Source organism: Erythrolamprus reginae, chromosome 2 (genome assembly GCF_031021105.1).
Source record: "Erythrolamprus reginae isolate rEryReg1 chromosome 2, rEryReg1.hap1, whole genome shotgun sequence".
In the NCBI taxonomy this organism is placed as follows: Eukaryota; Metazoa; Chordata; class Lepidosauria; order Squamata; family Dipsadidae; genus Erythrolamprus; species Erythrolamprus reginae.
In genome coordinates, this window is record NC_091951.1 from 66,848,774 (window position 1) to 66,875,473 (window position 26,700).

At 39.8% G+C, this 26,700-nt stretch overlaps 1 protein-coding gene across 4 annotated transcripts in view; it reads left to right on the top strand.

Moving 5' to 3' along the window:
* Nucleotides 1-26,700, top strand: part of ITPR1 (inositol 1,4,5-trisphosphate receptor type 1) — a 305,443-nt gene that overhangs the window by 77,463 nt on the left and 201,280 nt on the right. The window lies entirely within an intron of this gene.

Consider the following 26,700-nt stretch of genomic DNA (forward strand, 5'->3'; position numbering starts at 1 on the left):
CTCTACCTAAAACAAAATCTCTTAGTACTGTAAAGCTTAAGGTAAATATTTTTAAAGTATGTTTGCCTTTTAAATCTGTTCTGTTGAGGTTTAGCACTTACACTTATATACCACTTCACAGGGCTTTAAAGCCCTTTCTAAGTGGTTTACAGAGTCAGCATACAATCAAGGTGCTCATTTTACCGACCTCGGAAGGATGGAAAACTGAGTCAACCTTGAGCCAGTAGTAATTGAACATCTGGGGTGAGCAGTGAGTTAACCATCCTATCCTTCATTCTAACCACTGCATCACCATGGTTCTATATGATACAATAACGGTATTGTTATATACTGTATTTTTCAGAGTATAAAACATACCGGAGTCTAAGATGCACCTTACTTTTGGGAAAGGAAAATAGGGGGGGGGGGGTCTACCTACCAGGTATTTATCTGACTAGAGTCCTTAGTCTGTTCAGCTTCAGCACATTATTTTATCTCCTGGTTAGGGCTGAAAAAAACTTTTTCAGCGGGAGTAGGAATGAAAACAAGCCTGCAAAGACTTAGGGCTGGAAAAAACCTTTTTTCTGGGAGAGTAGGAAACCAGGCAGATCATTATCACCTAATTAGAGCTGGAAAAAAAATCTTCGGAAAAGCTATATTCGGGTATAAGAAACACCCAAATTTTCAGCCACTTTTAGGGAGGAAAAAGATGTGTTTTATACCCCAAAAATATGGTATACATTTTATAATGCTTTAAGAAACATCCAAATTTCAGCCTCTTTTAGGGAGGAAAAAGATGTGTTTTATACTCCAAAAATATGGTATGCACTTTTATAATGCTTTGGTAGCAACACACTCTTCCTTCTTAGCATTAAACTATTGGAGCAGGATATGCATATTAGATAGGCCGTTTAGAAAACTATTGTGTTTGTCTGGGTAAACCGTGATTTGAAATAAAAGATGCTTAGTCTCCTGCCCTGTAATAAAAAGCTTATAATAAAAAAAGAAGAAAAACAACTTTAGTTGATCTATAGATGTACTTAGTAGTCCATAATTCTTTCCAGTTGCCTGCTGATTAAGGTTTAGATACTCATATTTTATACACCTCTTTTCTCAAAAACACATATTGTGTGCTTCCTATTATTGCTATAGTCCAGTGATGGTGAACCTATGGCACGGATGCCATAGGTGGCACATGGAGCCATATCTGCTAGCATGCGAGCAGTTGTCCTAGCTCAGCTCCATCGTGCATGTGTGTGCTGGCCAGCTGATTTTTGGCTTGCCAGAGGTTCTGGGAAGGTGTTTTTGGCTTTCAGAGAGCCTCCAGGGGGTGGGGGTGACATTTTTACCCTCCCCTGGCTCCAGGGAAAGCTTTATTTATTTATTTATTATTTATTACTTAGATTTGTATGCCGCCCCTCTCCGAAGACTCGGGGCGGCATACAAATCTAAGTAATAAATAATAAATAAATAAATAAAGCTTTCCCTGGAGCCAGGGGAGGGTAAAACACGAGCCTACTGGGCCCATCAGAAGTTGGGAAACAGGCCGTTTCCTGCCCCCAGAGGAGCTCTGGGGGATGGGGAAGCTGTTTTTGCCCTCCCCAGGCATTGGATGTGGGCACTCATGTATGCGCGATAGCATACACACATGCTCTTTTGGCACCCAAGGAAAAAAAGGTTAATCATCACTGCTATAGTCACTTGTATCTGATTAATATTATGATTTCCCATATGTAACATTTGAAGTTAGTAGGATTACCCATTCAGCTGCTGTGACATTAATGGGGCAACTTTTCCCTCCTGTATCTTATATTAATCGTGAAGACTAACATTTATTTTGGCTGGAATCCAATGAATAGACATTCCACCTATTCTCTATTTCAAAAGTGATTTTGATTTGACACCACTGATGAAATAAGATTCCATCTAGAAGAAAGTACCAGCTAGCATATCGATGTGTAATCTAGCCAAAAATGGATGAATGCAGCTTTTTTTGCTATTTCAGGGACATTAGTTATATTTAAATTCTTCTTTGTAAAATGTGAAATTATTGATTGAGTTCATATTAAAATCAAAATAAGACTAATTTCTTTATCCAACATTTCTAGGGTCTTCTATTTTGTTCCTTTTATTTTAAAAAGTCAGATAATTTAAAAGTGATCTACTAGTGTCACTTATGTTTGGATTTTTATAGCTTTGACAGCAGTGATCTTTCTGATTTCATGGTACATTTCTACATATTGAGGACAATCCTTCCAACGGAAGTGTAAAGAATAAAGAACATAACCTTACCCTAACCCTAATCCATTACCAAACAAGGAGGGACAAACTTGAAAATGTTACACAATACTGCATGAAGATGCCTTTTTTAGCATTTAACAGCTACTTTCCAACATTGTCAACCAAAGACATAGTATGTTTTTGTTACCATAGTTTCTGTGACCTTCCCCTCAATGACATTCAGTTAAAAGAACTAGATAATCAGTTTTCTATAATTAGTGTGTACCCTACTTAATAACCTAGCCTGAGTGTGAATGAAATATTATATGTGGACAATAGACGTCATGAGGCTGATGTACCTTGATAAATGAAGAATTAAAATTGGGGCTGCTTAACCTACTTGTAGCTTTTATGTCAGGGAAAATAAAAAGCAACCAGTAGCTGAGAACACTATGTTTTAAAATCTGTACCTCAGGTTGCACACATTTGCATAAACCTACGGTTGCCCTCATTTAATCTTGCAGATTAAGAAAATTGAGAACATGGTCTTTCACAACTACATAAAGTGAAGGAACATAGGTTTTGGACATGAGAGCAAATGTATTTCTTTAGGAGATTGTGAACACAAAATGGGCAAAAAGTCTACAAAAACTCACAAGATTTTTGTGTGGGTGTGATATTTGGAGCCCAGCAAACTCCAAAATGACTGTTCATACCTGAAATTCTCTGATGGTTTGTAAAAGAGCGTCAAAATTTCATAAGATTTGCGTCCAAAATCATACATAATTTAGAGATTTCATGAGACTTGTACAATTAAAAAGATAAATATTTCATTTTTATTCTGGTATCAGGGAGCACTTAGAACCCCTATTATTCCCCGCGTCTTCAAACTATACATTTGAAACTATTAGTCTTAAAAAACAATTTCAGTATTTGCTATCTAATTCCAGAGGCCCTGATGTCTATGCTTGTTCTGTCTGGGTCCCTCCAGAAGCCAACACCAAACCAAAAAGAGAATCCAGACACACTGGTAAAAAGCAAAGGCAGTTTATATAATTCAAAGCAAACACAGGTAACAGAAACTGTTCTTACAGACAGGAACACGCTGGAACTTCACAAAGGTTTCACGAAGGCCATGAAAGAAAACAGGATTCTTGCTGTCAAAAACAACACTGGAGATAACAAACCCACGCCTCCCCCAAGTCTTCCAGACTTCTAGGCCACAAGCCAAGATCAGAGACGCCGAAAAGCAAAGCAGGGTCACAGAACTTCCAGTTGATAACGCTCCACAAGGCTGCAAGGGCGGGCCTGCCTTTTAAACCCTGCTGAGGAGAACCACACCCAAACCCAGCAGTTGCCAATTCAGTGATGCAAATATCTTTCTAATTGGTCCGTCTCTGAGCTGCATGTCACTGTCTCATGTCAATTATAGCCTGTGTTTCTTCATCCAATGAGTCCAGGCTACTAGCTGGGGAGAGCCCGGGGGCTCTCAGGCTGCTCTCCCTCCTCCTCTTTCTGACTTTCCTCTCCCCCGTCTGCCTGGTCCTCCCCCTCCTGTTCACTGTCCTCCTCCTCTGGGCATGGATCCAGCAGAGACGCAGCCGGTCCCTGAGGAGCCTCAGGCTGAATCACAACAATGCTGGTTGTATGTATATCACCAGCAACAAGTTTCAAGGTTTTATACATTCTGGAGAGTAGTTATTTATGATTCTGATGGAGAATAAGTATTATCTAAGGATGAGGTCTGATATGATAATTTCAAATAATTGCATTAGAAGATAGGAAAGATGAAGAAAAGGCAGGAAGGGCATCTCATAATTATCTCTTCCTCTGAAATAGGAAAAACTTCTGCGTGGCACATGGACAACTAAAATGGAATGTTAGAATCTTCTGAACACTGTTACAATTATATACTGTCATCTATTTAACAGGTGTAAAATGCTCAGTGCCTGTGATAATATTTTGAAATGTTCTCTTTGAAGAAGAGCAGAAGGGGGAGGTAAGGATGAAACAGGGGAAATGGCAGGGAAAGTGTAAAAAAGCCAAATAGGAAAGGCTAGTTCCAGAACTGTTCTTAAAATGTGTTGGGTAAAACAGATGGTTGCCTTTTCCTTAGCTAACTGAACTGAGTTGTAAAAAGGACAGACCAGAAGAAAATACTGTAGGTCTTCCGCTGGGTAAGTAGATGGGAACTGTGGAGTGTGAAATCTGTTCATAATTACTGCCGTGTTAAATTCAGCTTTAATTGAGTTGAGAGCTACTGTAAAATATGAAATGTTGGATTGTACATTGAAGCAAATTCAGAAAAAGTGTGTCCAAACATAGCCTCCTTTTTCCATGCTGATAATACAAATGATCTGCCTTTTGGAAGCTTTTGCCTTCATGGGCCAAGTGTTGTGGAAGAACAATTTAGTGCTTCACTGGTTTGTCAGTGTCTACTCACGGTTAAGTATATAAGGGATACTATGATCAAAAAAAGTATAGATGGCAGCCATGATAGTGCAGCTGGAGCTTCAGCTGCATCATTGGTGGCCGCTATTTTGACTTTTTATTAATGATCTTCTGCAGGCATCCCTGACACAGACACACCTACCTGATGTTACAAGAGTTTGTTTACTCATGTATGATACAAATCATGGCAGAGTCTTGATTTCAGCTCTGAACTACAGCATAATCTATAGTTATAAGATACTGTATAGCAAATTAGAATGAAGGAAAAATCTCCTGACAGAACAATTGATTAGTGGAATGATTTGCTTCAAGAAGTTTTGGATGCTCCAACCCTGGAATTTTTTAAAAAAAGATTGGACAATCCTTTGTTTGAAATGGTATAAGGTTTTCTTGCTTATGGATTGGACTAGAAGACCTTCAAGGTCCCTTCCAACTCTGTTGTTCTGTTCTGTTTGTTCTGTTCTAGTTTACCAAAGAAGTGCACTGCTAATGTGGCCTTTCCTGCAGACTTCACAAATATACTAGTGAGCTTCTTTGTATGTAGACTGTAACTTTGTTTATATCTATGCAGGAGAGCACTTCAGCTCTTGTTTTCTGCCCTTGACTTTGCCAGTCTCAGTGGTTTTGTTATGCAACCTATCAAAACCAGCCTATCCAGTTCCTCTGTGCCGGCAATCGTCCCATTGTCCTCTGTATGAGTTGTCAAGGTGACATGTGCGAGGATTGATGGATTTCATTGAGCCCAGGAAACCACAGAGTGATTCTGTCATCTCTTTGAAGATGGAGAGCTTTTATACAGGTCAAACAGATAAAAAACAAATCTAGAGCTAGGATTCAGTATAGAAGCATCTTTTTCAAAGATATTTTAAACCATAAATATTGGCTTATTTTTTTACCCAGTTGATCCAGTTGCCAAAGTATACTAATGGTTACTCTTTGAATTTTCTGTTTCTTCATAAATAAACTTATATCATGTCTCCTTTTTAAAGAAAGATTCTGCTTTCAGTAAACAGCCTCATAGTTTCTGCTCTAAACAGAATGTACTATTTGGTTGACTGAATCCTTGTATTACTTCACTTAGATTTGCTATGTTTGGGAGGCTAGTAATCTTTTTTTTTTTTGCTGTGCAATATGTGATAATATATTTTTCTTTTTCTGTGATTTTAAATGTAAACTACATAATCTTGTGATCTGTAGTGTTTGCAAACCTAAAAAAAACAAACACCCTATCCCTTTTTTTTGGGTTGAAGGGCCTCTTAGTTTTATATTTACTGTCAACATAATTTTGGCTGGATCAGTAGCTTTGCATTTCTTTTGTGCATTGTTTCAATTTAAAGGTAAGGATGTGAAGGTACCCAGTATTACAGCTTTGTAGGTACAGCATTTGTCAAAGAATAAAGACTGCTTTGCAGCTAGGATGTATCTTGATAAGGCCATAATGTTTTGTTATCTGAAACTTAAAATAAAGGAAGATAAGGTATACTGAAGGAAAGACAGTACAGGTGAAAGGAGCTTTATTATTGAGAAAGCTTTTAAGCGCTTTTCCTATTGTCTTCTTTATAAAACTGGTTATGTGTTCTTCATTTGCTTCTTAACTATATGTATGTACACATTAATAAAAAAATAATAGAATGAATTTGGATATAATGAGTATGGAATGCCAGATATTATAAAGTAATGAAATGTCTGCTAGCAATTCAGAATTGATGCATGTGGAAGAAAAACCTCTATATTACAAGGGCTATTGCTGTTCTTTTAGTTCCTTCCCTTATTTGCACTGGAAAAAATGGATTTTATTTTACTTTTTGTCACACAGATTAAGACATTTGCTTCTTATGGTGCCACAAAGAAGATTTACTGTTGCTGGACCAGTAGCTTCAAATTAAGGAATTCCAGCATACAATATATGCCAATCTTCCCAATCTCAGTTTACAATAGCTTGTTTAGTGACTGTTCAAAATTACAGTGGCACTGAAAAAAGTGACTTGTGACCATTTTTCACAGTTATGACCTTTGCAACATCCCCATGATCATGTGATCAAAATGAAGATGTTTGGAAACTGATTCATATTTATGAAGGTCATTACATTACATGAAGGTCATGTAATTCCCTTTTGCAACTTTCTCACAAGAAAAGTCGGCGGGAAAGCTAGGTTCAATTAACAATTGGATTACTAATTTATAAACTGCAGTGGTTCACTTAACAATTGTGGCAAGAAAAGGGGGCAAGCCTCACTTAACAAATGTCTCAGCAACAGAAACATTGGGCTCAATTGTGATCGTTAGTTGAGGACCACCTCAGTGGGTTCTAACTTACTTCACTGCAGGTTCACTTTCTCTCGCATCCCATGGCTGCGTACACATTGTGTGCCACATTGCCAAACCATGCGAGCAAATGCCGCATGAGTCCCAGCAACTGGTTTGGTCCCACAGAGTCGGTCTTCTCCAGGTCCCATCAACTATACAATGTCACTTGGCGGGGCCTAGGGAAAGACCCTTCTCTGTGGGACTCTGGCCCTCTGGAATCAGCTTCCCCCAGAGATTCATACATTCTATGTCTCTAGATATTATTGTCTAATGGAAATTGAATGCTAGGCTATGGGAAAGATTTAAAGTTGGCAAAAGCTCAAAGGAAAAAGAAGTGAATCCAGAATATGAAGATTTTGAGATTTCCTGTCTACAGTTGCTTAGATCCAGGTTGGTTAGCTTCAGAGATAGAATTTCATTTGATTATTAAATCTAGTTCTGTATCTTTGCAAAATAAATACCAAAATTTTTGGAGTATAAGATGTACCTTTTTCCTTCCTAAAAGAGGCTGAAAATTTGGGTGCATCTTATACTCTGAATGTAGCTTTTTCAAAGCTTTTTCCCCCAGCTCTAACTAGGTGCTAACAATGTTCCCAGCTCTTACCGGCTTGCAAGCTATTTCATTGTTACCCTCTGCGAAAAATGTTTTTCCAGTCCTAAGTCTTTGCAGGCTTTTTTCATTGCTCTATTTGCTCCAAATATGTTTCTTTCCAGCCCTAACGAGGTGCTAAGGATGCTCCCAGCTCTTACTAGCTTGCAAGCTCTTTCATTGTTACTCTCTCCAAATAAGATTTTTTTTTAAGTCCTAACCAAGGGATAAAATAATGTGCTGAAGCTGACCAGACTAAGGATGCTAGCCAGATGAATATGATAGGCAGACCCCCCCCCCCCTATTTACCTCCCCCAAAATTAAGGTGCGTCTTATTCTCCGTTGCATTTTATACTCCAAAAATACGGTATATAAACTGGGGAAATAAGACAGAAAATGCATGAATATAATAATATAAGCCTCCTTTGAGCATTTTACAATCCTTACCTGCAGTTCAGATGGAACTTAAGTATCCCTTGGTGTACACCTCAGTAGTACTGCACAGGAAAAACAAACCCACACATGTGTTGCTTTCTTCTCCCATAATTCGTACGCTTCTAATATTTTTCCACAGTCTGTTTTCTTTTGCACCCAATTTCTCTTACAGAGATTGTGCAGGCAAGCAATAAATCAACCTGGCTACCTTGAAGCCTGTTTCTCCCAGTCAACATTTGGAGGTGATTAAACTCAAAGGAAGATGTATGTTTATATCAATTTTTTTTGCTGAAGCTGAAAAATAAACCACTTTATTTTGCAAATGGATGTAGTAATAAGTCAAATTCTGGCCTTAAGTTCTGAGATCCCCCCCCCCCTTTATGGAACCTGGGAGGGACGGCTTTAAATGTTCTCTGTAGGAGGCCTAATTTCAGATGGTGGCATTTTAATGTACTGTCAATGTTGGGAGCCAGTTCTGTGGTAGAGAAATTGGCAAAATAGCTTGGGCAACAATATATCATAGTCACAACTGATTGGGAATGGTGGCAAATTGCTTCTGAAGTAGTAGGACCTTGACAATTTGTCAAATTGCTTAAATCAAGCAAATAAGTACAGTAGTCTTATAGCCAATACAATAATTTCTATTTCTATTTTATTTTATTTTATTTATTCATTTGTACAGTACACAAATACATAGGAAGAAAAATAGACATGTAGTAATATATATAAGGGTAAAAGTGAACTTAGAGGAGAGGATATATGAAAGAAAGAAAATATATATGATAAGTGAGAGAAAGGAAAGACAATTGGACAGGGGACGAAAGGCACACCAGTGCACTTATGTGCGCCCCTTACTGGCCTCTTAGGAACCTGGAGAGGTCAATCGTGGAGAGTCTAAGGGAGAAATGTTGGGGGTTAGGGGTTGACACAATTGAGTCCGGTAATGAGTTCCACGCTTCAATAACTCGATTGTTGAAATCATATTTTTTACAGTCAAGTTTGGAGCGGTTCGTATTAAGTTTGAATCTGTTGCATGCTCTTGTGTTGTTGCGGTTGAAGCTGAAGTAGTCATTGACCGGTAGGACGTTGCAGCATATGATTTTGTGGGCAATACTCAAATTGTGTTTTAGGTGCCGTAGTTCTAGGCTTTCTAGGCCCATGATTGTTAGTCTATTTCCTAGGATATTCTGTTTCGAGTGGAGGAGTGAAGGGCTCTTCTGGTGAAATATCTTTGGACATTTTCAAGGGTGTTAATGTCTGAGATGTGGTATGGGTTCCAGACAGATGAGCAGTAGTCTAGGATGGGTCTGGCAAAAGTTTTGTAGGCTCTTGTGAGTAGTGTGAGATTGCCTGAGCAGAATCTGCGTAGGATCAGGTTAACAACTCTAGAATCTTTTTTGGCGATATAGTTGCAGTGGGCTTTAGCACTTAGGTCATTTGATATTAGTATTCCAAGGTCTTTTACTGAGTGTGGGTTGACAGTGAGAGATTGTTTATTCAGTTCGTATGTGCGGTTTGGATTCTTTTTGCCGATGTGGAGGGTAGAGCATTTGTTGGTTGATATTTGAAGTTGCCAGGTGTTAGACCAGTCTGAGACAAAGTCCAGGTCTTTTTGGAGAGTGAGTGTGTTGTCAGTGGTGTTGAAAAGTTTCACATTGTCGGCAAAAAGAACACAGTTGCTTTCTTGTGTCCTTTCTATTTCCCTCACACCTGCTCACATATTTCATTTATTTGATTGTTTATTATAATCCAGGAGATCAAGGCAATATACATATCACTCTCTTCTGGGTTGGTGGTGGGTTTTTTTTTGCCAAACCGTAACTCTGTGAGATGGGCTGGGCTAAGTGAATGGCTATTGCTGAAGATGGATTTGATCTATGCATCATTTTCACATGTGTATTTATTTAATTTATTCAGGTACCAATCCTGTGACCATTTAAAGAGTAATCCCATTTACCTCAACAGAAAATATAAGAGTATAGGTGTTGTGATTCAGCCTGAGGCTCCTCAGGGACCGGCTGGATCTCTGCCGGATCCATGCCCAGAGGAGGAGGACAGTGAACATGAGGGGGAGGACCAGGCAGACGGGGGAGAAGAACGTCAGGAAGAGGAGGAGGGATAGCAGCCTGAGACCCCCGGGGGGGGGGGCTCTCCCCAGCTAGTAGCCTGGATTCATTGGATGAAGACGCACAGGCTATAATAGACATGAGGCAGCGACGAGCAGCTCAAAGACGGGGCCAATTAGAAAGGTATTTCCATCCCTGAATTGGCAACAGCTGGGTTTGGGTGCGGTTCTCCTCAGCAGGGTTGAAAAGGCAGGCCCGCCCTTACAGTCTTGTGGAGAGTTATCAATTAGGAGTCCTGTGACCTTGCTTCGATTCTCGGCGTCTCTGATCTTGGCTTGTGGCCTAGAAGTCTGGAAGACTTGGGGAAGGCGTGGGTTTTATTATCTTCAGCGTTGTTTTTGACAGCAAGAATCCTGTTTTATTGCCTAGCCTTCGTGAAACCTCTGTGAAGCTTCATAGTGTTCCTGTCTGTAAGAACAGTTTTTGTTACCTGTGTTTGCTTTGAATTATATAAACTGCCTTTGCTTTTTACCAGTGTGTCTGGCTACTCTTTTTGGTTGGTGTTGGCGTCTGGGGGGACCCAGACAGAACAATAGGATTGCACTGGCTTTTTTTTTGTCATTGTGGTGTATCTACCTAATATTGTGTCAAAAGTACAGAGAAAAAGGAAGCAGCTTTTATATGGTTGTATTACACTAATGGAAGAAATAGTTCTAATAATACATCTCTAATGGCCATGGAATGTCATATCCTGTGGTTTCACTTTGTTCTTTTATGGAATAAGCTGTTGTTTCATTTACATTCCAAGACTTGGCGATGAGAAAAATCATGTCATTCCACTTGATTGCTGTACTTTTGTTTTCATCTGAATGTGCTTGGAATATTCATGCGAAACTTCCCATTGTACTACATGAGTTATTAATCTGTAGCTTTGGAGACATGACTAATATAGCAACCAATATAAAGAAAATCAGGAAAATATAATCTGCCTGATATGGCTTATTGTAAATCTTGGTGTGCATTATTTGGTTTACAATTTAGAAAGCACCTTGGAAAATGCTGAATGTAATCGCAATCCCAAAATATGTTTTCAATGTTAAATAATATTTTAAACAATGAAGATATCCGTTTGTAAAGGCTTCAGTGTACTGTATATCAAAGCAAAGTGAACATCTGAAGTTATTCCAAAAAGGGACAGGCAAACATTTTGTAATAAATAATACTTTCTTTTCTGTATAGCTTCTAATGGCCAAAAATCTGAGCTAATGGCTCTAAAGCTTTCTAAACAGCTTTCACAGCAGCCTAATGTCATTGTAGGCTCTAAGTATTTGATTTATCCGCCATTCAATCACAAGAGCTCTATTGGCCTCATGATCTTGCTGTGAGGTTATGAGGCATTCACCAATCTATTATGGTGCCCTGCAGATATTTTGAAGCAGAATTTCTATATAAATTATCACAGGTATTAAGCAGTATAGTCTAAAAATTCTAGGAAGAGGAGGATTAGGGCATCTGACCTATTTATAACACTCAAAGTTTTCTTTCCTGAGAAGAATCCTATTAATCAGTGTACCAATATACTTGTTTACCAAAAAGAGGCCTAGATTCAAAAGACATTCATTGATTTGCTGTTTTTCTCCATGGACAGTTCCATTTAGGCAGTCATTTCCATCACTGTATTAATATAGAGATTGTCCATCATAAAAGCCTTTCACTCTGAGTTTTAATTTGTTCCTTTCCATCTTCTTAGCTGACAACCTAGATCAGTGATAGCGGACCTTTTTTTTTGCTCAGGTGCCAAAAGGACATGCTTGCGCACGCTAGCTAGCATGTGTATGCTCACACCCATAATGCAATGCCTCCCCCCCCCATGTATGTGCACACAACCTCATTCTGGAGGGTGGGGAAAGGCTGTTTTTGCCCTCCCCAAGCTTCAGGAAAGGCTCTGGAACCTGTGGATGGAGAAAAATGGAGCCAATGGGCCTACCAGAAGTTTGGAAACAAGCTTCTGGTTGGGCCATTGAGCCATTTTTCTCCCTCCCCAGGCTTCAGGAAAGCCTTTTGAAGCCTAGGGAACGTGAAATGCCCTCCCACTGCCTTCCGGAATGCCAAAAATCAGCTGGCCAGCGTGTACATGTGTGCTGGAACTGACATAGGGCAACGCCTCGCCTGCCCTCAGATATGGCTCTGCGTGCCACCTGTGGCACCCCTGCCTTAGGTTCACCATCACGGACCTAGGATAGGATTATAACTAAGATTAGCTGAATATTGATATAACTCATTTAGTGACCATAAAGCAGGACTCTTTTAATACATGTTTCATGGACATGTTCAACACAATAGGATGAGATCCACTTTGTGGGGAAAAGAGCTCCAAAATTTACCATGTAGTGCCAAGAACAGAAAAATGGATGGAAGGACACTTCAAAAAGTAAGAATGGCAGTGTTATCTCTTGAGTACATGGAAAATTCATGAATAGACATCTGATAACTGCTAGAGCTAACTTTCAGACAAATGCCCTTCTGTTTTCCTTCCGCTCAGTTTTCCCCCCACGAGTGACTGGGGTTGAGGGATTTTACAGTTAATATTCCAATAGAGAAAAATATATGTAGCTCAGATTGATCAATGGAACCCTATTCATTCTCATTTTTTTCTCCTTTCTTACATCCGTTTTAATTATTTGGCCTGTAATACACTCTTCAACTTGAAGGTATCTATGTAGGAAGTAGTTCAGCAAGCATAAAGTTTAGTGACTGAGCTACTCATGGCTCTAGCAAAGTTTACTACTAGCTGTTTAACAATATAAATATGGCACACAGTTATTTTGATTTGATTTGATTTATTAGATTTGTATGCCGCCCCTCTCCGCAGACTCGGGGCGGCTCACAACAACAACAAAAACAATATATATTAACAAATCTAATAATTAAAAAATCGAAGATAACAATTACACATTTAAAATCTAAAAGCAAGAAACCCCAATATCACAAACATACATACAGTCATATCATGTACTAGAACTACATAGGCAGGGGGAGATGTCTTAGTTCCCCCATGCTTGACGACAGAGGTGGGTTTTAAGGAGTTTACGAAAGGCAAGGAGGGTGGGGGCAATTCTAATATCTGGGGGGAGTTGGTTCCAGAGGGCCGGGGCCGCCACACAGAAGGCTCTTCCCCTGGGCCCCGCCAAACGACATTGCTTTGTTGATGGGACCTGGAGAAGGCCCACTCTGTGGGACCTAACCGGTCACTGGGATTCGTGCGGCAGAAGGCGGTCTCGTAGATACCATGGTCCGGTGCCATGAAGGGCTTTATAGGTCATAACCAACACTTTGAATTGTGACCGGAAACTGATCGGCAACCAATGCAGACTGTGGAGTGTTGGTGTTACATGGGCATTTTTGGGAAAGCCCATGATTGCTCTCGCAGCTGCATTTTGCACGATCTGATCATTTTGCATTTTCATGGAGGAAAGTAGTAAAATAGGAGCATTTTTAAACAATACCTGAAGGGTAACGCCATAGGCAGCACTCTTCCCTTCCCCCAAGAACCTATGAGACTTAATTCTTTGCATCCAGCTACCAATAATAATAATTTATAATAATTTATTAGATTTGTATACCGCCCCTCTCTGCAGACTCAGGGTGGCATTTTGTAATTCCCAAACTGTCGGGATGAGTTGACCTTTGATACAACCTGTGCATACTTAAATGAGAAAATAGGGGAATTTCCCCAAACGTTTCTCCTAAAATAAAATAAATGCTGTTTTGAAACACACATTTATGTCAAGAGCATGCGGTCTATTTTTATTTAAGTGTAATCATGGAAATGACAAGTATTCGGTGGAGGAGTGTTAAAGAACCTTATGTTCTGTATATCACCCTAGGACACACTCTGCATTTTAAACTTAGCTGCTAATCAGGTGGATATTTATATCTCATACCAGGGAAATATTACATTTTAATTATCGCACTGAACGGGACGCTGGATTGATGGTTTAACTGCAATCTCTAATATTTCTTCTGCATTTAATATACAATATATATAGCACTTGACAATTTTATGAAGTTTGGGTTAAATGTTAAGTTCCCTTCAGGGGAGACTTTCCTCTCCTTGTGGTTTCTAAACATTTGTTCTTTCCATCTGCATCCTGCCTCTAATAATACTGGTATAAGGACATGTTCTTTTATCCAGCTGCCTGATCTTTAAAACATACACACATGAAACTCAACCGCAACAGGGCCTGCTTCTTTCTGGCATTTCGCTGTAACTTGCCTTATTTGGTAAAGCTGTGGGTTCCTCACTGCTGCTCCTGGAAGAAGCCGTTCTGCTAGTTTAGTGATTATTTTCCCACTTTCATTTCTCCTCTTTCGAAGTCAATGCAATCAGTTTTAATCATCAGGAGATCTTCCGTTTTAATGAACTTGGAGTATCATCCCTTGCAAATAAGCTTGACAGGAGTTTATTCTGCATTTGATTATGTTATTTGGTTCTTTTTGATTTGAAAGAACTGAAAGCTCTGCCATTGTAATAAACTATCCCAGAAGATAACAAATGCTAGTTCTTTAGAGCAATGTTTCTTAAAACATTTGCTCTTAGGAACCCTTTCCCGTTTTAAAAATTATGGAGGACCTTAAAGGACCTTTTGTTTGAATGGGTTACATTTATCCATGTTTTACCATATTAAAAATTAAAAATGATTCCTTTGTGGAATATTTAATTATTGTGTAAAAATTATAATATTAAACCTATTAAGGATGGACATAAGGGTCATTCTTTTGTCAAGTGGACCAATTTTCAGAATCTTCCCCACTCGACCACCTTCAATTTCAATGAAACTTTGTACATATATTCCTTATGGCATAAAACTGAGGTGTGCAAAATTTTAGGTCTAAAACTGGAGCCTGTGTTCGCTGGCAGAGCGCTTGGGCCATCATAGGCATCCCCGACAAGAGTGATGTCAAACTGGCTATGTCCCCTGGCCAAACCACTCTCAGAGATCAAACACTACCCTGAAGTGACCCTCAATGACACCATTGATATAGAGCAGGGTTCGGCAATCTTAAACACTCAAAGAGCTACTTGGATCCGTTTCCCACAGAAATAAAATCACACCAGGAGCCACAAAACCTAGGTGGCATGACCCGCTCAGTGTCACTCCCTCCCACTCAGTCACCTGATGACCCCTAGACACACCTACCCAGCCACAAAACCATTCTCTATGTATCTCTCCCTCTCTTCCCTTCTCCCTCTTTTCTGCATCTCTGTACTTCTCTCAATCTTCCCCTCCCCCCCGTGTCTCTCTCCCTCTATATCCCTGTCTCTTCCCCTCTTCCGCTCTCCCTCTGTGTATGTCTTTCTATCTATCTCTCTCACCCTTTCTCTGTGTGTCTATGTCTATGTCTCTCTCCCCCCCTCTGTGTATGTGTCTCCCCCCTCCCTTCGGGTGACCGTTTGCTCCACACGCAGCAGCTGTTTGGACAAGTGTGGAGGGCATGAACTCCAGCCCAAAGTTGCAAAAAACGAAGGCTGCTTTATATGCAAACATGGCATGAAGACAGGTACAAAGTGTGATCATACGTGGGGAGACCCTCATCAAGCGAGCTCCAAAGCATCAGGAAAGATGCACATGGGGTGGCCAGCGGCTTGCTTAAGGAGGGATGCTCCCATCACAGCCAGGGGGGTCATGAGAAAGGGAGGAGGAGAACGGTCACCGGAGAGTGCAGGAATGAAGTGGTACCTGCCTTCGTGGCATATTTGCACTAGGGAAAAGTGCTGGGGGTGGGTGAGGGATGACATGACAAGGTGATGAGCAGAACATTAGTTTATGCATGGAATGATTGTGTTGCATGGTTTTAATGTTGGGTTTAAATGTGATGTGTCTCTTGCTTGAGCAGGGGGTTGGACTAGAAAACCTTCCAGCTCTACTCTGATTGATCCCACTGCATGATTCAATTAACAACTCTATGTTTCGTTTAATAACTGACAAAAAAAAAACCCTTGTAAAATCAGGCACAACTGTCTTGCTTAGCAACAGAAATTCTAGTCCTGATTTAACAAAAAATAAAAATACTACCTCTTGATTAAGTGTGCTTTAAATATGTTTAAAGCATTCAATTTATTACATTGGACCCCTTAAAAAGGGACTTTAGAGAAAGATTACTTTCATCAAAAATCCGAGAGACTTCTATCTGCAATCTAGCAACATTATGGAAAAAAAACCCTGAATTTAAATCCTATCACACTTCATGGAATGAGACAAGAATGTTGATTATCTCCATAGCTATTTTTATAACAAAGAGAATCTGTGGTTCTCTAGGAATGCAAAATAAAAATATTAAAGTAGGTATTAGGGTGGGGAATACTTAATGAAAGATGTGGGCCATTTATATTTCACTAATGGTTCAGATTTACCTGAAACAAATGAGATATTAAAAGACAAATAGTAGATTTTGAAGGAATTTCCAATCTCTTAATTTTCAGAAATCAGAATATGACTTAATGTTTCACTACAAGTTCAAAGAAGATGAAAGAAATATTAGATATTATTTTGTATAATTCATGGATTAATTATTTAATTTTGAGATTAAAATGATAATAATATCAAACACAAGCAATCCCGGTTTTAAAACATTGCCATGTGATGAGAAGTGAATTTGAATCAGGACATGGGATTTTACGATTTTTCTCTTGAGTTTATTTATTTGGGGGATCTAAATTTCCTCATGGGATCTTGTTCTGTGGCTTCTCAAAGCAGTTAAGACAATTTTGCGAAGCTTTTGTTGAATCTTACGTATTGCAGAAAAGACAAGCAGGAGATTATCACAATACCTATATGCAAAGAATACGATTAAAATTGTTATGCGTTTTTAAAACAATGGCTTGGGTTAGATTGGGCAGTGTTCCAATATCTCAGAGGCTGCCACAAAGAAGACGGAGTCAAGCTATTCTCCATGGCACCTGAGGCAGGACAAGAAGCAATGGGTGGAAACTAATCAAGGAGAGATACAATCTAGAACTAAGGAGACATTTCCTGACAGATAGAAAAATTAAACAGTGGAACAAGTTCAGTTCTATTCTATTCTATTTTATTCTATTCTATTCCATTCCATTCCATTCCATCCACAAACTGTATTGTAGACAAACTTGATATGGTTAAATGGAAATATAAGAGCAAAAAACTGGACACCAGTTCAACTATTTTGATCAGTGGAGCTATGTCTTTTGATCAGAGAGTTTCAGAATTATCATTATCATTATTATTTTAACTGATGGGATCCATTGGTTGAAAAAGTTTGAAAATCCCTGGTTTAGGTAATTTATTATTCTGTTTCTCTTTGCTGCCTTTGCATTCACTCATGAATGTATGTGCTCATTTATGCATCCTCTCAGTCTATTTTGTCCATTATGTACACACAAACGTGGTCATTTTGGAGAACTGCTTGTATATTGATTGTGGCTGCAATCCATTTCATTAGTTGATAGAGCTAAAACGTTATCAAAATATTATTTTAATAAGAATATTCCGCTGCTACTGCCTTTCTCAGTATCTCTTGTGTCATCTCTTCAGTTAAGCAAAGAATTGCATAAAGGATTATGATATTTTTCCAGTTATTCTAAAGTTTTGTTGTTGTTTTTTGGTGCCTTTAAGTCAGCGATGACTCTTGGTGATTGTTTGGCTAGTCTCTACAATTTGGGGGGCAAGAGTTCTGAAGTGGTTTTCCATTGACTTATCCTTCGGCTGAGAGCCAGAGTGTTTGACTCAAGGTCACCTAGCTAGTTTCATGTCTAAGATAAGACTAGAACCTCCAGTCCCCTATTTCTACCCTGGAGCTTTAACCACTACACCAACTGACTCCTGTAGGAATCATAGACACAGAGACATTATTGCTTGAGCAGAGCTTATCCAATTAGAGAGAGATCTCTCTGAGCAGATCTGCCCCTGTGTTGAAGCTCTCTGCCTTTCTTGGACTTACGATTTATTTTTGATAACAATTTTCTTGTGTATACAAATATAAAAGATTAACTTTGATTAATTTAGTTACAATGCTAAATGGATAATGTATGACTTATAGTATACAGACAAGTCATTTCAAGGTGTGATTGCTAACTTAACAGAAGCGTATCTAATTAACTTTTGTACTTTAGACAAACAGAAGAGTTTTAATTAAGTTGGATAAACAGAAGCTGAGTAAATAATCATTTCCTTAAACAGATAAAATAGAATAGAATAGAACATAATTCTTTATTGGCCAAGTGTGATTGGACACACAAGGAATTTGTCTTAGTGCACATGCTCTCAGTGCGCATAAAAGAAAAAGATACATTTGTTAAGAATCATTTGGTAGAACACTTAATGACTGTCATAGGGGTCAAACAAGCAATGAAGAAACAATCAGTGAAATAAGATGAAATAAGTAGGTTTGCTTAGTCATATTAACCAGAGACAGGCATTCCACATTCTTTGGCAGATATTGACAATAAATCTGCAGACTCTATTTCAAAGTGATTCACAGGAATTCCAAAAAAATATTCTTATGACTTGTGTATTTGTTGTCACTCTCCCCAGCACAATGCCTTTGTGTGACCCATAGCATGCCATTTTGCCAAGGAGTGGTGCAATAGCCTAGAGGTGGAGCTCTTGCTTCACAATCAGGAGGCTGTGAGTTAGATCCTAGGTAGAGGTAGATATTTCTCTCTCTGGGCACAATATCTGCTAAAGAAATTATGCATTGGTGACAGGAAGGGCATCCGGCCATTAAACACTCTTCTACCTCCATTCAGTTGCCAAGAGTCCACCCCGCAAGGGATTTATGTGATTGTGAAAAGAAGATGATGATAGCATGCTATTTTGCCAATATAGTTCTCAACTCAAAACCACAATTGGGGCCAGAATTTCTATTGCTAATTAAAGCAGTTGTTAAGTGAGTTGTGCCTGACTTTATTAACTTTTATGATGTTCTTAATTAAATCACAGTAGTTGTTAAGTGAATCTCATGGTCATTAAATGAATCCAGCTCTCCCCATTGGCTTTGCTGGTTGGAAACTGGCTGGGAAGGTTGCAAAGGGTGCTCCCATGATCCTGAGATCCTGCAACCATTGTTATTTGCCAAGTTTGCACCACCGGGCACATGCCCACACTCATTCACTTCCCCCACGCATGCACACCCCTGCCTCTGCCCATATGCACAACCCCCTCTGGCCCCCATGCATGAGCACAGGCCTCACTGAAGCATGGGGCAATGAAAACAAAACAGGCAAACTGGAAGTTCGGAAAAACGGACTTCTAGTTTGTCCATTGTGCTGTTTTTCACACTCCTGAGGCTTCAGGGAAGCTTCCTGACGTCCTGGAGTGTGAAAAATAACCCAATGGGCAAACCAGAAGTTCAGAAAAAAACAGATTTCTGGTTTGCCCGTTGGGCTGTTTTTCACACTCTGGGGCTTCAGCAAGCTTTCCTGAAGGATCTGGAGTGCGAAAAACAGCACAAGTAAGCTGGAGTCTGTTTTTACGAACTTCTGGTTTGCCCATTGGCTGATTTTTTACAGAGGCCAAGGCTGAAAATCAGCTGGCCAGCACACACATGTGCTCTGGAGCTGACATAGCAGTGTCTTATGTGCCCTCTGATAGGTTCACCATCACTGCTTTAACAGTTGCAAATACAAGGAACACTTGGGGGTTTTTTTCACTGTCTTGATAACTTCAGATGCACATAAACACATGATTGTAAATCAATATCTACCTGCATATGATGCATCATGTTCCAAAAAAATGGAGTAACAACCATTAGGAAGAAAATATTTTTTTAAAATCATCCATAGTTGGGTTATTTAATAATTTAGGTGAATAATTTTTCTCCAAGGTATTTCTTTTCCTGTGAAGATTTAATATCAGAGGATATGTGAAACAATTCTACTTCTGGATTCCCACTAGTGCACTTTCTCAAGCAGAGAATAAAATCTTTTGCTATAGTCAGGATACTGGAATAATTGTCAAGGGACTGTTTTGAATTGACATGCATTTTAAAACAGCCCCTCTTTATTTCCCCCATAAGGAGGGAAAGCCACAGATGAAACAGGTGTACAGTATATGTTTTACAGGAGACCCAATATATCTGTATTGTTGCTTCTTATTATCTGACCAGAACACAATATATGTTATAAGAGTCTGTTTTCATTCTCACACATGTTCTATTGTATCACTTACAAAAAACAAGGAATGGGTAAAATATTAATTTGGGAGATATTACATTGTACATAATAGAATTGCTGTTTTTGCTTGTTTTGTTGAATTGCTTTCATAGGTATCCTTTGATCCCTATACGTAGATGCATTAAACTGGAAAACAAAACAAAACCTAGCAATCTGTTCTTGGACTATTAAATTAAATAAATATTTTAATGAAAATATTAAAAAAATGCTTGGTAATCTATTGCTCAAAATATTATTTCTTCCAGATCTTCCACATTTCATCTTTCTTTCTTTCTTTCTTTCTTTTTTTAAAAAGGTAAACACACTCCTGTGTCAGTTTCAATTCCAGGTGGACTACAAACCTACATAGAGTTTTGTTTCTAGCATTACACAACAGGATACCTTTGTTTTCTTTGAATGTTGTGCGCATTTCCCAGTCTAGCAAAGAATACAGGAGATCCCAAGGGTCAATTCAGGAGATCTCAAGGGTCTGTCCTCCAAGGAGTAACCACAGCTGCCTAGAAATTGGCATTCATATAATAATACCATATTTGTGGTAATATTGTGATTAAAGACAGTTACTCCGAATCCTAGGAGAGGGGCGACATACAAATCTAATAAATTATTATTAAATTATTATTACCTTTGAGTATTCCATGAACTTGAATAATTTGAAAAATCCCCTTTAAATCCTTTCAAGGAATGGGACCCAGCCCATCTGGTCAGACATGTTGCAAATGCCATTAATTAAAAAAATATTGACTGATGGGATATAGGAATGTCTTCTCTGGCATTGCCCCTGCCCTCTGGAAAACCTTACCCATGAAAGTGAGGTTAGGCCACCACCCTTCTGGGGTTCCAAAATAATATTAAGATTGGGCTTCAGTTGGCATGGAGTTCTGAAATGGTTATGTAACCTTGAGGGAGGTTGGTAATGTGATGCTGCATTGTCCACCTCTGTAATATTTTAATAGCTCAGATTTTTTTTTAAAAAAATCATTTTTAATTTGGCTTTAACTCTATTTTTATTTATTTTTTATACGACAGTATTGTTTAAAAAAATATGAACTGCCTAGATTGACTGAAATGATATGGACAGGGTAGAAATGCATAATTAAATAAAATAATGATAGATTTTGTAAATCACAAAAGGAGATAAGAGCTAGATTAATATTTTATGTTTTGTATTAAATGTTTTATATTTAATCCTGAGTTGAAATATTTTGTAAATATGAGACACTGAAGAATGAGTTAGGACCAAGTGTAACCAATAGAGAAATGTACTGCATTAAAACCATAACCTTGTTTTTACTTATTGTGGTCATAGACCAACATGATAAAATGTAGCAACATTTTAAAATAAAACACAAGCAGTAGAGTTAGTTTCATTTCAGACGAGCATAGAGTGGGCTGAGAGTACAGAATGGACAGAGAGTACTGAGTGGACCTTGATCTACGACCAGACTTTCTGTATTCAGGAAGATGCTGGAGGAGGAGGCAGACTTCTGCTGCTGGCCCCCCACTGGCACAGGAGACCTTGGTTCACAGATCTGGTGAACCTATCCATGGCTCACCCTGGAGGATCCCTCAGAGCAAGGTCTCCCTCAGCCAGAGGGCGTTGGTCCATCCAGGCCCTCATTGAACCCCATAGACTTTTCTTCCCTGGCTCATAGAATTCCTCCAGGAAGGACTGGATAATGGACTATCTCCAAACATGATCCGGAGACAGGTAGCTGCTCTACCTTCCATTTTGACATGCAGAGCTTTGGAATTACTCTCCAAAACACCCTCTGGTCCAACAGTTTCTCAAGGGTGCAACCAAACTCTGACCCCCAGTGGTTCATCGGTTCCCTTCAGGGGACCTGACCAAGGTTCTGAACGCTCTTACACAGGGGCCCTTCAAGCCTGTGATGGAAACCAGCCTGTGCTACCTTACTTCTAAAGTGACATTTCTAGTGGCCATCACATCGGCCAGACAGATTTTAGAGCTGGCGGCTCTGTTGATTCGGCCAGATCTTTGTGTATTCCACTCTGACAGGGTGATCTTGAGACTGGATCCTGCCTTAATCCCCAAGGTAAACACTTGGTTCCACATGGCCCAGGAACTGGTTCTCCCAAACTTCTATCCTGACCCAGTCCATCATTTGAAACATCGGTAGCATACATTGAATGTGCGTAAGCCTTCCACATTAGAAGGACAGAATCTCTATTTGTCTCTTTTCAGCCGGCCTCCCTAGGCCGCAAAGTGACCCCCTCTACACTGGGATGGTGGATTAGGGTGTATATTGCTAAAACCTATGAGGCTTAGGCATTACCTGTGCCTAGACAGGTTACTGCCCACTCCGTCAAGAGCATGAGCCACCCCGAGTTTGTGGAGAGGGGCGGCATACAAATCTAATAAATTATTATTATTATTATTATTATTATTATTATTATTATTAAATTATTATTAATTATGGCTACTACCAAGGCTTGGGCTATCCAAGCATCCATTGAGGATGGTCCTCTCCATCACCCTTTATCCACCACTATAAGCTGGATACTTAGACCTCGATGGAAGCGGCCTTTGGCAGGCGAGCTCTCCAAAGGGTCCATATGGAACAGGGGACTTCGGACTGGACTGCACCCTTCCAATAGGACTTCCAATTTTGGTATGTCCTATTCCTGGATGCTGTCTCCACCTAGATGGAGAAGGGGCATTAGTCTTACTTGATACGCTCCTTCTTGTTGACGTTGAGACAGCATCCAGTCCCACCCGGATTGGCATACGGCTCTGGGTCTATGTGAGGATACTATTTCAGTCCAACAAAACATGGCGATCTGGATCAATGCCTTCATCAAAAAGATGGATACGTAAGCGGAGGAGTTGTGTTATCTTAAACTGACACTCAGTCATATCGGATTACAAATGGAGTTAACCAATTCCTGGGATAAAAAAATCAGGAGTAATATCAGATAATAGCAGAGTGAATGAAGCCAAATATATGTATCCCAAGATAATGGTTCAGGATACAATCTGGGTTGGTCACCGGGACCAGACGTTTAGTTTTTCGAGCTTTCAGACTTTCCATCTTGAGGGAACTTCTCTGTACCAGAATGTAAAGAATGTAAAGTGACCCATTTGTTCTCTTCCATAATCTTGATACTCAATTCTGAAGTAATCTTTTCCCCCCTCTCTAATGTAATTTTTTTTTGAAATTTTACTCCTATGCGACACCTATATATAACCAGCAAAAATGAGAATACATAATAAAACTGTACATTCTATTGTGTTATCTACTCAATTACATAATAGCAATCTAAAGTTTTATTTCTGCCTAATTGCAAAGAGGCACTTGGAACAGCTGTTCTATTTTTTCCACATTTCTGGCAGCTAGAAGTTTTAATGGATACTTGGAGCAGACAGTTTTGAAAGAGCTTGATTTAATTTTTGCATTATCAGTTGCCTAGCAACTGATGAGAGGAAGTAAGGTGCTCTGAATACTGGAATGAAGTCTCTTCACTTCCTGTCTCTTCAACTGTATTTTGCAAAGCTCTTGGTGTAAACATTATTCTGTGACATATATTCAAAATTTATGTCATCTTGACAGTATCAAATGGTGGCATAGCAAATCAAAGGGATATGTTTTCTTTTAAAGTTTGATTTAAAAAAAACACCCAATGTTTGTTTATTTAATTTATATAGCCGCCCATTGCAAATTCATGCCTCTGAGTGACTTAACAAAATTAAAACAAACAATACAGTGATCCCTCGATTAGCACGGTCTCGATTAGTGCGAAACGCTACAACACGGTTTTTCACAAAATATTAATTAAAAAATACTCCACGGTTTTTTTGCTATACCACGGTTTTTCCCACCCGATGACGTCATACGTCATCACCAAGAGTCACTTCTCTGTCTCTTTCTCTTTCTTTCCTGTCACTATGCTTCAATCATTTTCTCATTTCTCTTTTTTTCTCCCCTTTTTTCTATCATTTCTCTCTCTCTCTTTCTTCCTCTCTCACACTCTCTTCCTCCCTTCTCTCTCCCCCCCTCCACTTGCCCACGAGAAGAAAAAAAGCAACCTCTGCCGGGCAGCTCCCCTTGTGCCCCCGCTTTGTGCCTGCCTCTTTTGGGGATTTTTTTTTCTTTTCTTTTTTGCGCTGGCGGCGGGAGCTGTTGGGGAGGGCTCTGCCGGGAAGGCCTCTCAGCTGCAGAGCCGAATGGGGGCGGAGGCAACAGCGGAGCCCGGCACTGGGGCCATGCGAGGCTGTTCATCCAGGGGGGCGTGGACTGGCAAGTCGCCCTCCTTTCTCTCTCTTTCTCTCTCTTATACCACACCGGTAACAGGGAGAGAAAGAGAGAGAGCGGAGGGCACCTTGCCGGTCCACGCCCCCCTAGATGAGCGGCTCCGCATGGCCCCAGCGCCGCCCAGGCAAAGGGGAAACCCCAAGATCGCTTGCCGCTTGCCATATTGCAGCGAAGGAGGCGAAGCAAGGCTCCAAGCTGCAATACGGCAAGCGGCAAGCGATCTTGGGGTTTCCCCTTTGCCTGGGCGGCGGGAAGACCAAGGGAAGGTTCCTTCAGCCGCCCAACACCTGATCCGCTCCGCAGCGCGGCAGCAGCAAGGAGCCGAAGATGGGGTTTCCCCTTTGCCTTTACCCCATCTTCGGCTCCTCGCTGCTTCCGCGCTGCGGAGCAGATCAGCTGTTGGGCGGCTGAAGGAACCTTCCCTTGGTCTTCCCCGCCGCCCACACGCAAACTCCACCATCTGCGCATGTGCGGCCATGAAAAAAATGGCGCGCATGCGTAGATGGTGTTTTTTACTTCCGCACCACTATAACGCGGAAATCGATTAGCGCGGGAGGTCTTGGAACGTAACCCCCGCGCTAATCGAGAGATCACTGTACTATTCTCTCCTAAAGTAACCATTCAAGTATTAACAACATTAAGACAGTTAACCAATTTTAAACTGCACAGGACAATCGGTCACAAGATAGCACAGTTAACTTAAGAGTCTTACTAGTATGGGAAGGATTTAATAACTGTGGAAAGAATTTTAATTCCAATTTAGATTTATACTGTCTCTGACCCTCCTTTCCATATTTACATGACCCACAAATAACTTAAACTAGAAAACCATGTTGCAAAGATCACTAATCTACTTCTGGTAATTAATGAGCAGGCTAAACTAATTAACCTGCGCAAATAATAGAAGCCAGGGAAAATCCCTTCACAATACAGACTTTCCCTGGACACAAAACAGAGGTGGCACCAAAGCCCCCCACATAGAAACACATCAAAGGGAAAAGATCTACATACTCGGCAAAGTAAGAACATTTCCATCACATCTACCAAATTAAATATTACACGGGTTACATTTGCAAACTTACCCACAGCCCATAAAAGAACTACCACTTCCAAGCATATGTCTGATTTCTGTCCATTTGTAGGAGCAGATTCTTTGTCTCAAATAAAACTGTCTGCCTCTTTTTTTAGTCTGCTGTCCAGTATCATCCTTATGCAATCCTGCTTGGATTGGATGCTCAAATACTTCTAACTCCTGCATTTTATGGGCTCTGCACCATTGTGTGTGGATTTACAAATGGCTGTTATATATAAGCTGGGTTGACAAAATCAGAAATGAGGAGGTGACAAGCCACCTGGGAAAGCCAAGGAAAATCATCAAAACCATTAAAAAGCGAAAGTTGGAATACTTTGGACACCTGGAAAAATACGGCACACTTCACTTAATCCTCAGGGACAGATTGAAGGCAAATGAGATCTATGCAGAAGAAGAACATAATGGACTCAAAATCTAAGGGACTGGTTGGGACAAAACTCAGCAGCACTTTTTCGTGGCGCTATTAATAGGGTTGCCAACATGATCGCCAATGTCCGATGACAGATATGGCACAACAACAAGAAGAATTACTAGTCTAATCCTTAGGCCAGATGGCAAAGCCAGGTCTTTCTAGACCTTTGTGTAGACCAGCAAGATTTTCCATTGAGAATCTGTGTTAAAGTTGATAAGAAGGTATTGTGCAAATCCTAGTAGGGGCTTCCTAGATTTGCAATAAACATTGTTGCTGCTTTGTTTTGTAAGTTTGGTCATCCAGCAGAGAAAGCTTTCATTCAGGTCTTCTTGTGATCTTCAGTTAATTTCCACAACAAAACCACCATTTGTTTGTTTCTTTCACTCATTTAACTTTTAGTCCTGTTAACCAAAAACTTTGAACCGAATTCCTATGTTCTAATTTGTGAATTTCTTTAGTTATCAAGCCATAATCTTTGTACAAAAGACACAATTTGTAATTTAAATTTCTTTTAAACATCCAAAGGATTGTATTTGTGATAACTTTTCAAACAGTTCTGAAAAGAATCCACATTATTTGTATTATTTAAGCCATTAATGTTTGTGACATATAGAAGTTAAGTTTTGATTTAGAGTTAGAAAAAAATGCTGCTTTATTTCTCTGAGTC